Source organism: Gymnogyps californianus, chromosome 6 (genome assembly GCF_018139145.2).
Source record: "Gymnogyps californianus isolate 813 chromosome 6, ASM1813914v2, whole genome shotgun sequence".
Taxonomy (NCBI): Eukaryota; Metazoa; Chordata; class Aves; order Accipitriformes; family Cathartidae; genus Gymnogyps; species Gymnogyps californianus.
The window spans coordinates 20,068,797-20,083,606 of NC_059476.1; positions in this window are offsets into that span (position 1 = coordinate 20,068,797).

Sequence of the window (14,810 nt, forward strand, 5' to 3'; positions counted from 1 at the left end):
TAGCAAGATGCCTGGGGTGAAGTGAGACCCAAGCAGGCCATCAAAGAAAGGATGCAGGAAGTCAAGCCCTGCTAGAAGAGAGGAGTGCAGGGTTTTGCATTAGTGTGAGCAGTGAGCAAAGCCTGAGGAAAATCTGAGAGGGGACACCATAGAATCATAGAATGGGTTGGGTTGGAAGCAGCCTTTAAAGGTCATCTAGTCCAACCCCCCTGCAATGAGCAGGGACATCTTCAACAAGATCAGGTTGCTCAGAGCCCCATCCAACCTGACCTTGAATGTTTCCAGGGATGGGGCATCTACCACCTCTCTGGGCAACCTGTTCCAGTGTTTCACCACCCTCATTGTAAAAAATTTCTTCTTTACATCTAATCTGAATCTACCCTCTTTTAGTTTAAAACCATTACCTCTTGTCCTATTGCAACAGGCTCTACTAAAAAGTTTGTCCCCATTTTTCTTATAAGCCCCCTTTAAGTATTGGAAGGCTGCATTAAGGTCCCCACAGCCTTCTCTTTTCCAGGCTGAACAACTCCAACTCTCTCAGCCTTTCCTCATAGGAGAGATGTTCCCTCCCTCTGATGGTTTTTGTGGCCCTCCTCTGGACCGACTCCAACAGGTCCATGTACATTCCTGTACTGAGGACTCCAGAGCTGGACGCAGTACTGCAGGTGGGGTCTCACTGGAGCGGGGTAGAGGGGCAGAATCACCTCCCTCGACCTGCCGGCCACGCTTCTTTTGATGCAGCCCAGGATACGGTTGGCTTTCTGGGCTGCGAGCGCACATTGCTGGCTCATGTCCAGCTTTTCATCCACCAATTACCACTGGGTAATTAGGTCTGAGAAGAGCAGCTTGGAAAATGGAAGTGAAGTTTGAGGGGAGGAAATTTGGAAGAATTCCTGTAGGAAACAGTGCTTATGGATCTCATGGCTGCAACCCTAATCTATCTCCTGGGGTTTAAAACCTTACATCTTGTAGGAGGACAGCACAGGCAAAGTGTTGCACACAGAAGCAAACATGACCGGTGTAATTGTGCCGGTTCCCAACCTCAAAGGGGTCTCAGCAATTCCAGAGACTTCCCTTGTTTTTCAGTCTTTGTTACATATAGCATGTAAAAATGTAACTGAATCTGCTTTTTCCACTTTCCATTCTGTTTTTGCTATTTCGACCTGATGCATATCAGATGATTCTAGCTTTTGGAAACACGTTTATTTAAAAAAAGAAATGCACATTTTTCTTTCAAGAATACAAATAGTTCTGTTTAGTTATCCTTTTTTTCCAAATTAAGCATTCATTTCCAAAATCTACAGGGGGCAAAAAGCAAACTTCATTTGCTATTTGCTGCAATATTTAGCTACTATAGAATCCTAATCCATGATACAGTAATTCTAGTTTTTTGTCAGATGTGTCTTTTCTACTTTATTGTGTTGTCTTCCTTCAGTATTGTGTTAGTATTGAAAATATACCATAATGCTTCTTAATACTAAAATTTTTACAAGTGTGTCTCATACGCATTCGTTTCCTATCTTGAGATTATTGTTTTAGAAAATTTCCCCTTAGTGTGTGAACTAAGATCTTCATTATCGCTCTTATCTCTAGGGTTTTGGAAAAAATAAAATTAATGCAGAAATAACCCTTTCAGACTAAAGATTTTAAAATTTCCAGAACAGATTAGCAATAATGTAGTTGCTGAAACCACAATGTCTCACAAATAAGGTCACAGCTAAAAAATGCAAACCAAACAAGCCCTACTCCCCAAAGGCTGTTTTCATTTAAGAGAAAATTCTCCTTGCTCTCGTATCAGTTTTCAGATATGTATAAAATAAAGGATATTGCACTCTGCAACTAAAATAAAGCTCCTGAATGCCCCTTATTTTGGAGAATATCACCCATTCCAGTACAAAATTACTTCTGTTCCATATAAATCTATTGTTCCTTCAGCTTTGTTATCAATAATTGCTTATTTGAAGAATGGTGAAACAGGGTTTTACCATACTTTCACAGAATAACTCATAGAGGAATTTACTGTTGTGGAGGAGCAACTCCTTTATGATCACGTGTGATCACATCCTGAGTCTTCCTTTTGCATCGCATCCAACTTCTTGGACACAGAAGACTGGGAAATTTAAACTGAAAAAAACCCAGTTTGTCTCAACGCAAAGGGATTAACTATTCCTTAGTTCAAGCTCAATGAGTAGAGCTATATCTTGCGAATGATTTATTCAGTTGACTTCATTCTTTTCCAGCTCACAAATCTTCTGGTTTGTGTTTTATTTGTTATTATTATTACTAGCAGTATTATTGCAATGTTGGGAAATTGTAGTTACAGAGGAAGATTCTGTTTTGACTGCAGCACAGAGAAAAAGGTCCCTGCCTCACAAAGCTTTCAGTTTTAAGTATAAAACAACACAAATGTCTGGAGGACATACGTGCAGAGACAATGGGGCAGTAATGATCACTAAAAGGGACTGTGGTCATTGTATGCCAAATTGTTTTCAAGATTCTCTAAGTATCACAACAAGGGAAGGTTTTTAAGCAGGTCCTTGAAAGAGAATAGTAATTTTCATTTCGCAAATATTAACGGAGAGATCCTCCAAGTTTCGAGTGTAAACTGGATATAAACACAAAGGCAAAAGTTTAAAAATGTAAAATGTAATAATTAGGCAACAAGCATCACTGACAGTGAAAGCTGAAATCTGACCTTGATATTATGAGAGATGGTGAATACAAATGGATCATGTTCTGAAAAATCTTGAAGGTGAATATCAATACATCAATATGTTTGATGTACTACAGCAAAGGAAAGATGCAAAAAGAACTGAGAAGTTCAAACAGAGGAAAGAAATTAACTTTGAAATAGCATATAGGTTATGTATGAAAAGGTCAAGAATGTTCTTCTTAAGGAGAAAGACATTACAGTAATGAGATGACTACCTGAAGAACAAGTCTTAGATATAAAGATGTATATTTTTTACTTAGATGTAAAAAGTTAAGGAACGATATATCTTCGTGGTGTTCTACGAAAAGAATTGGCAAGACTTAGTCATAGCCTCAATATGAGGACTTAAGGACAAACCAATGTCAGAAATAGTGTCATGAATGTTCTAGTGATGGCAATGCATCTTATCCATTGCACCTGAGAAAAAGGATGACAGATATTTGGAAGGGAATTATGAGCCCTTTTTAGATTCTGCTGGGCTTGAGATCTCATCTTAACATCTATAAGAAGATGCTTGACACATGGAAGAAAGTTTTTGTTGGGACAAAAGTACCTGGTGTTCAGTGGTAGATCTATAAACTGTCAGACTAGAGATGGGAGCTGAGTTTATAAATCTTATGATTTACTAGAGATAAGGTATAAATGGAGAAGTGGAAAGGATTGTATATTTATGAGCTTGGAAAACAGCTGATGCTCAAGAAGGGTAAGGATTAAATATTGGTTCTCAGTTTGCTTATAGCCTGGGAGGAGCTTCTTTTGAGTGCCAGGATTGGAGAAGAGGTAGGATGGCAAGGGAAGAAGCTGCTTCCAGGCGGTCGTTGCACAGAATACTCTCAATGAATTTGCAGATGAAAGGCAGAAGGAAGCCAGGGATGTGCTTGGACATTGTTGATACTGGAGAAGTGAAGGCGTGTTGGAGTCTTTAGAGGAAATATCCAGAAATAATTAGGAGGAAATGGAAGTGACATGACTATGCATGAAACAGATCAGGGGACATGCTTAGAAGGGAATGATGGGAGCAAGTGAAGTAAGTAGAGGGAGAGATCAAATAAGAAAATTTGGTGGCTCTTTCTTTTGTATGTAAATTAGAAGGCTTTATATCCTAGGATATTAGTTAAACTTTGTATTTGTGAATGTAAGTACATGTAAATAGGATTTGTGTGGGTCAATTTACCTGGGTTCAGCAGTTAAAACTTCCTGTATGCAATTGTTTTGTATGCCACATGGACATCTTAAATATGCTTCTGGATCTGAAAAAAAGACTCTCTTGGCTGTTACTTTTACAGGAATCCAGCTGTAAGGAGTTAGCTGCAAAGACTAGTTTCTGCACACAGGAGTTTTATTCCCAATACTCCTGTTATAGCCAAGGGGACATGGTTCCTACAGGAGATACTTCAGATCACCTTCAAGGCTCCTGCTCTGAATGAGCATCTTTAGAGAAAGCTATGAAGGCAACCTTGTGAGGTTGCTCATCATTCACAAATACTTTCCAAAATTACCCTTTGTATACTCAGGAAAAAAATTGCGCTACATGATTTACAGTGTCTGAATATAGAAGCACCAATACATATTTTGCTGAGAGAGGTTCAAGTTATATTTGAAACTTCTTGAACAATTTGGCTTAGACTGACCCAATCCTGAACTCAAACAGAATGAAAAAGTTGTCTTAAAACAAAAACAAAAGAGGACAATTAAAACCCAAACTTGCTTTCACTGTTGGGTTCAGGAGGGATGGAGGTGATGAATTGAGGCATTAACAACTAATTTTAGCAAGGAAGAAGGGCAGGAAGCCAAGCAGACTACAAATTAATTTAACTGTTATAAAAATGTGTAACAGAGTTTGTAGGAAGTTCTATTATCTTTCACTAAACCAGCCAATGTTGTTGGAAAATAACACACCTACAATCTGTTTTTTTCAGCAATATTGAATTGCCTAATAAAATATAATACCTGACATAATGGTTTTTTCAATCTCATAGCATGTTCAAAACCCAAATAAGTAATATGGGGTTGATATGAAATAAAGCTTTGTTCCTTCAAGCATAGAAATAAACATTGCTTCAGAGTAACAGTTAACTTTGAGATCAAAATAGTATGAAAACCTAGAACCCAAGCTTTTGCTTACTTTTTAATAGCTTTAGGACTCTTAACAGCTTTCTTTGACCTCCAAAAAGCATTCTTGCTGATTGTCTTCTTTGGTTGAAACTATTCATGTTTTTGGTTAAACTGGCTATTGGTTTCAGTTGTCACAAAAATGTTATTTGGGGGCTTTATTTTTAGGTCTGGAACTATAGATATGTCAAAGTGTTAGTATTCCAAAATGTAAGAAACAAAGGCACCTTTGTGACATTTCTAGATCAGGCATAGGATGGATTTCATAGTCAGATTTAATTTTTAAATTAGATTTATTTATAATTTTACTATATTATTTATAATAATATTTAATGTATTGCTATAGTATCTAAATTAATAATTATTATAGTAATTATAATAATACATTCTTATAGCAATATTATAGATTAATATTGTACTTTATAATATTAAATTAATATTTAAATTTATTTTAATTTAATTGTTAACATACTGAGAATTAACTTACTGGCAGCTAAACTTAGTGAGAGCAGAAAACATCAAAGGGGTGTTTTACAGCTTAACTCCTGAAAAACATCAGGAGAGATTTATAAAATTGTTGCTGTCCCAGCTATGACAAGTAAAGAAACAAAAAGCAGACAAACTCCCTTAAAAAAGAAAAAGATACTCAGAAATGACATTGGGTTTTTTTTTTTTTTCATTAATGACTTGACAGGAAGTTTCCTAGCATGCATGTTCTTTCATTCAATCATTTTCTTTCAAGTGCAGTACAAAAGCTTGGCTCAGCAAATATAATGGGAAAATGTAATCAGCAATGTGAACCTTAATGAGGAAGTGAAATTATTGTCATACAAATTCTGAGTAGCATTTCTTTCTCCATCTTTCCATAAACAGAAGGGCACCGGGCTTATATCATTCAACTAAAGTTAACATTGACATAATCATATGAGCTAGCCCCTTTCCTGTCCCATCTCTTATCTCTCAAAGTGCACCCTTGAAAGTTGGATCTGCTGCCATTACATATGTGTTCCTAGAAGACCCTGCCCAATTCATACTGGTATAGATTTCCCCCCTCAGGTCTGTCTTGCTCACATGAGGAGGAAGCCTGTACTGCCTGTAAAGGTGGGCTTTGAACTTGTACCAACGGGAAAGAATGGTTTACGTGAAGTTCAATGGCCAGCTGGGATACCTATGTTAGATCTAGGGATAGTGTGTTGTTTGGGATTAGGCTTAGTGTTTGAGGCAGTTGGAGATGGTGAGGAAGGTTTATTGGTGGAAACAATAGAAACAAAGAGCTGACTGACTGCTTCAGAAAGTATTTTATTTAGGTCTGGTAATGACTGAAGTGCTTAATCTCTCGTTATGGAGATGGCTAAATTAGGGTTGTGGTTAGAGAGATGGTTGAAGAAACCCAGGTCCAGAGAGGATGTTTTACTGCTGGATATTGTCAGGTAGAGCGGGATCCTAAGCACCTGGAAACAAATACCTTGTGCTTGTTTCTTGGACATGTTGCAATATCTGCAGTGTATATATAAAGCTGAGTTGAGCGACAACATTTGAGCAAGTAGGGCTGGGAGAGCAAAGTTAGTTATTGGAACCTGTAACGTCTGTGAAGATATAAGGAAAACTGGGATCTCTGAAAGCAAATGGCTCTCCTTGCTTTCTCAAACGCTAATTCCAGTCCCAAAACTCAAGGTAGCTTTAGCACCATATGGTACCTCAGTCAGCTGCAGAAAACAAAGTCTAGAAAGGGGGCTTGCTGTTTCATCATGAAATGTTTATGGTAGTGCAGCAAGAGGGACCTTCTATGGCCAGTAAAGATTATGTTGAATTCAGGGTCTGCTGAGGAAGGGTTAGGGTGGGATTTTGGCTTAGAAATAGGCTTCAAGCAAGCAGAGCCTGGAAAATGATATTAACTGTTAGAAACTGTAGTGTCTGCAGAGATAGAAATGAGAGCCAGTGTTCTCTGCCATATTTCAGGTACTGTGGAGATAGCTGTACCAGGCATAAGGGTAGGGTTTTGGAGGATCTCTTAACCTGGTGGATTTGGTTGGGATGATAGCTGGTCATTCCTTTTTAATTGCGTGCACCTAATGTGACTCTGTTTTCGTTTGAGCTTTTAATGTTCTTAGATCTCCAAGAGTTTCTGGAGGGTCCAGATAACATGTGAGAGAACTATGACTGACATTTAAATGCAGATCAAACCAATCTGCTTCATACATGAAGGTCAGCCTTACTGCCTTAGTTAACTCTGGAGTATTGAGTTGCCTTACCTTATACAGCTGGACTGAGTTTTCTTGATGTTCATAACTCACTTCTCCTTTTGTGGATTTTCAAAGTGCAGAGGTTTTTTTTTCAGAACGAAATTTTTCAGAATTTTAAGCTCTAGCTTTTTCTTACTGTGATGTTTGTTTTCTATCAGCCTTGCCATTTCTTGGACTTCACAATTTCACCAACACAAAGAGCCTCCATATATTTGTGGGATATGGGTAGTAGGAGTATTTTTTCACTTGTAGAAGGAGCTATGCCGGTGACAGACTAATCCAATGAGTATATGCTTGTGTGTGAGGGAAGGAAAAGGTTGTCAGTGTATGGGAGCTGACATAATTCCTTCATCATAAGGGTAGTTTCCTAATTTGTGCAAGTCATCGGTGATGATGAGATTTATCATTGTAATCTCTATAGCCAAGATTCTTGGAGGAACATCTAATAGATGTTTTTACTTCCACATTGGACAAACAGCATTTCTGATGTTGAAGTGGGGCTCCAAGGAATTTTTCAGTCATTTTGAGGATTTTCAGGAATAATTTGAAATAATTTGAATAAAGATGATAACCAGCCTGGCTAGATATAATATGGTAGAATCTATCTCTAATTCCAAATTAATTCTCGCCATATGTAATTTGTTCCTTTGAAAAATAAGGGCAATGGTTAATTATATATGAGAGGGCATGAGTAAGATTACAAACATATTTGCAAAATACATTTTTTCCAGTTCATACAATAAAGCACAAATTCATTTCTGCACAGGTTAGAAAGGAGCCTTCTTCTGTCAATGGATTTCTTTCTGTTGTAGAGTTTGTACCAGCTTTGCCTGAAGTCAGGTTCAGTCTTTGCTGATGTTAACAGGGAATAGGCTGAGCAGCAATGTCTCTTCTTTCTGCATTCCAGAAAACACTAATTTCTAATATAAAACTGACTTGATGTTACTATGTAAAAATGATTTTCATGTCATATTCCTGTTAAAAGAATTGATGCTTGCAATTTTCAGAAAGCAGAAGCATCTTGCTTAAAACTGCCATTTCAGTCCTACCAAGTGAATGCTCCAACAAACAATTTTATTATTCTGATTATACCCTCTCTGCATGAGGCTTAGCTATAATTATGGGAAATTAGGGAATGTTTCTTCTGTGGAAGCATAATAATAACTTCTGTTAGTATTTTTAGATCTGTTTTGAAAATGTAGGTATGAATGATACTTGACTTTCAAATCTCACATTAATCAGGTCTTTATATGCTGGGAAACTCCTGGTTGACAGAGGCAGCCAAAATGTTTTTAGTGGGGTAGGCCAATTTGAATGTTCCTATGCAGAGAAAGCTGGAGGCTTCCAAATTTATTTTTTTAGCAGTAGCAAAAAGAGGGTCAGCAGAAGAGGAAGAAAGGAAGGAAGGCTGGGAGCAGAGAAGTGGTGTTTGGGGTGAAATAAAAAGGAAGCTGAGAGAGGGAAAGGGCATTGCAAGGGAGCTCTGAAAATGAGATAAAGAATTAATAGTAGGGTCCATTTTAGGTGAAGACAATGTTATCTTTTATTTTTTCTCTCTTACTTTTCTCTCCTTCATGCAGTGTCCCCTGTGCCTTGAGATCCCCCTACTGAGATCCCCCAGCACCCTCAAACCTGTCTAGCCCCTGCAGCTGCCTAGTGCCACCACCATTCCAAGTAGCAGTGACCACACTTGATTTTTTCTGTTCTCTGCACCTATTTTAAGGGTTCTCTTAGAGGACTGACATTCTTGGTCAGCACCAATCTGAGTGAAATGAATGGATTGTGATATATAGGAGGTCAGATTATGTGGCCTAGTGATCTCAATGGCCCTAATGAGAACAAACATTTCAAGCGGTCAAGGATCAAAATGATTGAATGTTGGATTCAAGTCCTGGATCCCTTCCCTTACAGAGAAGGGCACATGATGACATGAATATGAATCATCTTCTTTCTGTGAAATTTGTAAGTAAAACGTTTATGACCTTTGGTTTGTCTAGGACAAAAGAAAATGAGCAGAGGGAAGAAACGTTTTAGCTTTGGAGGAAATGGGATAGTCAGCTCCAACTTTGGTTCAGGCTTCAGATCTGGACTACTGACAAGTTTCTGATAAAGCTGGCCTTGGACATTGCTGGTCATATCGAAACCGACTGTAATTCAGAGAAACCCAGAATATAAATCTCTTTCTGTACCGATACTTTCAATCCCTTATTTAACATAGTGTCTTTGAATTACATGGGCCTCTTCTCTAAGCAGAGACAGAGTTATCACAAAAGTGTGTTCAGGTGAGTGCAGTGACAGCAGAACTGGAAGAAACTCCACAAAAGGTGAAGAAGGTGTCTTTTGGGAATATGTCATCAGAGCTGTGTTCACCCAAACAATGAGCGCACCGTTATCTGTACATGTCAGCTGGGCTGCTTGATACATGCTATATGTAAAGTACTTTTCTCTTTTGTTAAAGATCTGAATCTGTACATCCATCCAAGTCATTCTATGACTGTTTAGAAGGCTAGTAAGAAACTGAAGAGGAACAAGTTTCTTTTAATCCATTAGAGACTAAATATGTGCCTTTTGGAAGAAGAGAAGGATGCAAACTTTACTGTGTGCTGCCTGAAACCCGACCTGTTCATGCCTTCAGCAGAGGTCTGTAAAACTTATGCCTGAGCATGTCCTTGCTAGGAAGGTGGCCGTCTAACTATGCATCTGTCTGACTTGTTTTCCAGAAAAAGTTGGAAATTATTTCATTTACTCTGTCAAAACTTGTGCCACTAGTAATAGGTTAACAATCCCTTCACAGAAGACAGTATTTCTTGAACTAAATACATTTTTGTGGAAAGCTCTACTTCCAAGGAATCCATGAACAGTGAGGAGTGTGTGTATCTTGGAAACGTTTCAGTTGCCTGCAAGGAGAACTCAGGACTTTCTTCAGAAAATACACAAGCACTCAGCCTCCAAAGACCTTCTGAGGGTGAAATGAGTGAATTAGGTTGCCTGCTCTTGTAGAAGGACCGCAGCTAGCCTGAGCAAGCAATTCCAAGCATTTCTTGAGACTTCTGAAATTTAGTTAATCATTAGATATGCCACACAAATGGCCCTTAAAATAGTGTTGAGAAGGCCACTTCCAAAAAGGTCGTTGGGTCTGTTCCAGCTGGGGTCATGTGATAAAATTCTTATTGACTTTAATGGTGTCCCGGTTTTGGCTGGGATAGAGTTAATTCTCTTCTTAGTAGCTGGCACAGTGCTGTGGTTTGGATTTAGTGTGAGAATAATGTTGATAACATGCTGACGTTTTGGTTGTTGCTAAGTAGCGCTTATCTTAAGGACTTTTCAGTTTCCCATGCTCTGCCAGCAAGCAGGTGTGCAAGAAGCTGGGAGGGAGCAGAGCCGGGGCAGCTGACCTGAACTAGCCAAAGGGGTATTCCATACCATGGAACGTCATGCCCAGTATATAAACTGGGGGGAGCTGGCCGGGAGGGGTGGATCGCTGCTCTGGCATTGGTCAGCGGCTGGTGAGCAATTGCATTGTGCATCACTGTTTGGGTTTTTCCTTTTTTTCCCTCTTCTTTTTTTGTTATATTATATGTATTTCATTACAATTATTATTATTATTATTATATTTCATTATTATTGTTGGTATTATATTTTACTTTAGTTATTAAACTGTTCTTATCTCAACCCACGAGTTCTACCTTCTTTCCTGATTCTCCTCCCCGTCCCACTGGGAGCTGGTGGGGGGAGTGAGGGAGCAGCTGCGTGGTGCTTAGCTGCTGGCTGGGGTTAAACTACGACAAATGGGAGCTCATTTTTCAGCTTCACCTCTCTGTAGAATACACAGCAACTATTCCACAGAAAATAATTGGGTAAGTCAAGTGTTGGGACTTTTTTTTTTGGTTGTTTTTTTGTTTTGTTTTTTTTTAAGCATTAGGGAGACCCATCAGGCCAGAGCTTCTGAGCCACGTTGTGGATCATTCAAGCAGTTAATCTTTCTGGTCCATCTCTTGGCACCTCCTTTGGCTTCATGTTTCCATTCTGGAAACCAGCTGGGAGCAACATGTGAGAGGACAGGCACTGGTTCAGGGTATTTTAAGCCCCTTCCAACATGGGCAATGGAAACTTCAGCAATTAACATCCAGTACAGTGATTTGACTGTTTAAGTGCTCTTCTCTGTTCCCACAGAGGAGCAAGCACATTAGTTCAAGCCAGGCATGGATTAAGTTTCCCAGTGTCACTTACCCCTAAGATAATGGAGAAGCACTTCTGCAGTCGGGTGCCAGTTTTACCTTGGCCTCTTGGTGGAAGTGGTGTCTGTTGCCTTTCAGCCAGGACTCACAGGCTGACTCCTTCCTCATTTGGACACAACAGTAATGGACCAAACAGCTTTGGGACCTCACCCTGGCCTTCAGCTTGTGCCAAACGTGCAGTGGAAAGTGGGTGGGTTGGAAAGTGAGAGTTACTTCTGCTTCTGGGGGGAAAAAGCATGAGTTCAATGACATGGTAGATTTTTCTGTGTTTCATGAACATGTTAAAGTAACCCACATGAGCTTGATTTAGAGGTATATTAGGCTGGGGATAAAAGACAGGACAATACTATTGATTTATACTATGACTACATTTGGCACTATGTCATACAGATCGGTTCCTGCATTTTTAATGTTTTTATTCTTGTCTTTGAGGGAAGTATAACAGATGTTCTCAACACCCTACTGCCATAAAAGTTTTCTAGTTTGGGAGCTATTCAAAAGGCTATTCAAATTGTGTGTTTTTATGAAATGAAGGGTGAACAATGTTTTGTTAATATGTTCCTTTTAAAGGAAAGGCAAGGTGTAGTGAGGGCAGCAAGCTTTTCCCCCTCTTGTTTCTGGAGTAGCAATTTACTTGAAAATAATTGTCTGTGCAGAGAACAGTTTATTAGAAAATCATCCTGGACAGTAAATTGTTCCTTAGTTTTGCGATTTTGTAGTGATGAATGTGTCACTACTATTGCTATCAGCATTTTATTAGCAATCGCTTCCTGAAGACATTGTATTCATATGCTTAATCTCAGTTAAAATATTATTCATGTGTATTTGCTTCCCGTAGAATCTCACCTACCCTTAAACAAAGTTACCTCATGGACATAAGGACTCTGCAGACTGCATCGGCAGCCATCAGAATGGGCAAGAGTAAGTCTTGAGGAAAACTAAAAGCATAAGCACTGATAGCATACATTTATTCTTAAATTTTTAGCATGTCCCATTTTGTCCTACTTAGCAACATCAAAAGCTTTTGGTATTGATAGTATTCCATTTAAGAGTCTCACAGTTGCAGGTGACACGGCTGATGTCTTTATTTGACTTCCAGGTGACATTCTAGATATGATCACAAAAGCGTGCTTTGTCAGAGTTCTACTTCCCTATTCTGTTTCTTAAGGAAATTCCAGGGCTGCTGACATTTAGGATATATACAAGACCTATAGTTTTGGATCCAGGCTCATGGTCTCAGGTGTATTTTAGTAGCATGCTTTCTTCTATTTTTTTTCCTCTTGACAAAACATTGATGCAGCATGCCACTTTTTCTCAGAAATGTGTAGTGTCAGTCTATAATGTTGTCTGATTAACAAAGTCGCCTACAATGTTACTTAATTTTATTTGATGATGCAAAATCTTGTATTAATTTTCTTGTGGTCCTTGCAGACCTGTTTTGGAAGCTCATTTTCTTTATGTTGGCTTCCTGGTGATAGTGTCATTGCAAGAACAATGAGTGTATTCAAGACTAATACATGATTTTTAAGTAGGAGAAGATTTATGCTACTAATGGTTTCAGGCAAGCCAATAACAACAATAAGTCTTAGTGGACAGACTTATGTAAATACAGGAAAAGCTAAACTTTACTGCATTTTCCTATAAAGGCAATGTTTACTGACAAATTGGATGCCTTTATTTAAATTATAAAGTATATGGATTGTAAATGAACATAATATTTTTGAGCAAGTCCTGCATGAAACAGTGACCTATGTTGTCTCTAAATATTTTAACTTATTAAATACCATATAAGTTCCTATTTCTATGATGAAACTTCCCCAAAGCAAAGCACTTGCTGTGCATTGGGGAAGTTGTAGCCAACTCCACATATGAACTCCAACTGTGTATTTCAAAGCTGCTTTTTCAGAAATATTGTTCTTCTATTATACAGTTCAATAACCCATAGTTTCCAACTCATTAGAACAGTTGCTTCATTTCCAAATTTTCTCCTACTCATTTGAATGTATGCCTCTCCACTGTATACAGTAGAGATGACTGGTTTCAAATTTGAAGTGGTCTTTTGAGTGGTTATGCTCCCTCTCAAAGCAAGTTACAGGGTCAAGTCAGGAGTGAGAAGGGAGAGCCAGGGAGGTATTTTAAGAGAATAATTGGTCTACATTGGTATCAGCTTGCAGGTGCGTCTAAGAATTGTCAAGTGTCCATTACAGTGTGCTGAAAATCCATGGTGGCATTTATCGAGCAAGTTGAGAGTAAGAATAAAGGTTTTTTTCTATGGTGATACTCATTAATACGACCAGAAAGGTAGTGTGTGTGCTCTCCTGATGTGCCAACCAGTTCCACTCTCACAGCAGTGGACATCTCCTGGTGCTCTCTGTCAGCAGGGACAACCAAAATGTTAGGGTTCTTTTGTGAGAAACAGCAAAATAAGCGGGATCTAATCACCGAAAATACTTGCAGAGTGGTAAGCCTGGTATAAACAACATTGGGGGACAGCTGTAAGTCAGTGCTGAATTAAATTTCATTTGAGAAGTGAACACTGTGAAGTCAGAGAAATTTGTGTGCATTTGATTCATTTGTAGTCTTCAAAGATTCAGCATGCTCCCAGCTGTTTCTTCCACCACTTATTAAATGTTACCAAGTCTGAGCTAGGACAGAGCACTTTAGCAAGTAAGTCTTGAGATTTAGAAAATGCAATTAATTTGCTTTCAATTTTCACTGTACAAAACCCAGCACCCTTTGTTTTTAAGATTAAGTAATTCCGATAAGGAGGAAAAATAAAGAAGTTTCCCTGGCATATGTTTATCTCTGACAGATTCTCCGTATCACTCACATATTGTAATATGTATATTTATTTTCTTCACCAAATATAACTAAGTCAATACTTCTTGTGAAAATTAGTCTTCCACTGAGAAGACTTTTGTCTACTTACGGGAAGAAGCTAAGCTTGAAAGATTATGTTTTCCAGAACCAAACAAGGTAAAAAGCCCTTGATCTGTCCAGATGTTTCCTCTAGGGACATGCCCTTCTCTTTGGGATCTCAACATGTTTGGTGAGTCATTAAGTTGTCTCTTTCAGTGTTCATGCCTTTGTTAAACTATTAAAGGTTTCCTTTTTGGTGAGAGCTGAGCGACCGGAATGTACAGAGGAGAGAATAAACACAGAATAAGTGTTTATTCTCATAAGGTTATTAATGAGATGTTTTCTCATGTGAAATATTAGCAATCTAGCTTTTCCCTAGTTGGAGCATTCACTATCTGTGCATCTGACACCTACTTTCAGGAGCTCAAACCACTTCTCAGGTGTCAGATTTTGTGTCTAGCATTAAGCCTTTAGGTCTTTCTCTATTCCTCTTCTCTCAACTGCTACGGCTAAAATGCATATAATCCTTACAAGTTTTATCCGAGAAACTAATGCTATATTGTTTTTTTCCCTTAATCTGCTTTAACTCCTCTTCTACCCTTCCCTTCAGAGCAGTTTCCCAGAGAAATAGGATTTCTCCATTCC